General features: G+C 58.9%; 1 protein-coding gene across 1 annotated transcript in view; it reads right to left on the reverse strand.

Moving 5' to 3' along the window:
• The window catches only part of LOC102014830 (alpha-1-antiproteinase 2-like), a 14032-nt gene that overhangs the window by 7907 nt on the left and 4564 nt on the right, over positions 1-1561 (reverse strand). The gene's annotated exons all lie outside the window — the stretch shown is intronic.

Consider the following 1561-nt stretch of genomic DNA (forward strand, 5'->3'; position numbering starts at 1 on the left):
GCCAGGAGTTCTCAACAAGAGACCAAGGACACAGGTTCCCTCGGGTGGGAATGCAGGGGGGGTACCGGGGACTCCGGACTGTCCTCTGGAATTCTGGGAAACAAGCTCTGATGGGCTGGAGATAGAAAGCCCCCTTTCTCCTCTAAGGAAGTTGGGGGCAGGAAGTCCCCCAGGCAAGGTCTGCATGCTGGCCCAGGCTGGTTTCCACAGACAAGGTGCAAAGACAGAGGCAAAGGACGCGCTGGGGCAAAGCCAGTGCTGCCCAGGCCACTCCTCAGACCTCTGTGGGTTGAGGCCAGGGGATATCGGGGGCTAGGGGGCTGTCCTGGCCCAGGGGGAAGAGGCACCAAGCAGTCCCGCCCCAGTGCTCACCCTGAGGGCCTACTGTGTGCTGGGAGCTGCAGTGAGGCCGTTCCTCTACCTCCTCTGCCCAGAAAGATCAATGATCTGTGGCTTCCTGGGTTCAAGTCCTGGCTCTGCCAACAAGGGACAGTTCGCCTCAGTTTCCCTTGAGGGAGGGGATACTGAGTGAGACAGGAAGGGGCACAGCCTCACCCCTGGCAGCCCAGGAGGCTGGTGGAGCAGGACTTACGGAGCAGGGTGTAGAGTCCGTGGGGAGGCTTGGCAAGTCGTGGAGCACTGACTGTCCCTTCCACACTCTCTCGCCTTGGGGACTGATAGGCCATGTAGCGGCACAGGGACATTCAGTCTCTATGTGATCAGGGACCATCTGTGCTGGGAGGGAGCCCGCTGCGCCTCCCAACCCTGGGTGGAGTCTGTGAGCAGCACCTCAGGCCCTTGCTGTTCTTCCCTGACCTGGCTCTGTGGACGGGTTGTCTGTGGATGGCTGGCGCCGGGCCATCCTGAAGGTGGGTGGGAGGGAGCTCCGGGTCACCCCAGACCCACCGCAGGGAGCTGTTGAGAGAAGGTGACAAGTTCATACGTGTCAGGAGCCGAGCACCGCGCCTGCTCCATGGTGGCCAGTAAGAACTGTCCCCTGCCCTGGGAAGTCTCCTACCAGGAGCTGCAGCGGATGTCACGCAGTCTCTGGAGCCAGTTTGCACTGATACAGAAGGGAGATAAAAGCCAAGTGCCGAGTGTCACCTAAAGGGTCCGTGGTTTGCCTGGAAGGATCAATAATCCAAAGTCCCACAAGGCAAGAACTTTCTTGAGAGCAAGCAGTGCCCTGAGCCCTCATCCTTTCCACCGTCCACACGGGTCCTTTCCATCAACCTAAGCAGCACACAAAGAGGCTCTTACAGAAAGTGAATGTATCTGGGAACAACTGGCTTTGCCAGGGGGAACCTTTGTTCCCTGCAGCCATGAGCACATTCCAGGGGGCCAGGGAAGGGGAGGCTGTGGGAGGGAAAGGAGGCGAATGCATAAGTTTGGAACCAGCGGAACACCGTCTACAGAATCTCACTGTGGAAGGTGATGTCATCCTTGGTGGCCACATGTGAGGGGCGTGCTCTGCCTCACATAAGAGGCTGTTGTTTGGGAACATTTCATGTGACATTTCCTGTCACCAGGCAGAGTCCCCAAGAGCCCTCCCCTCACAGCC

Source organism: Chinchilla lanigera, unplaced genomic scaffold (genome assembly GCF_000276665.1).
Source record: "Chinchilla lanigera isolate Chin_1 unplaced genomic scaffold, ChiLan1.0 scaffold00037, whole genome shotgun sequence".
Lineage (NCBI taxonomy): Eukaryota > Metazoa > Chordata > Mammalia > Rodentia > Chinchillidae > Chinchilla > Chinchilla lanigera.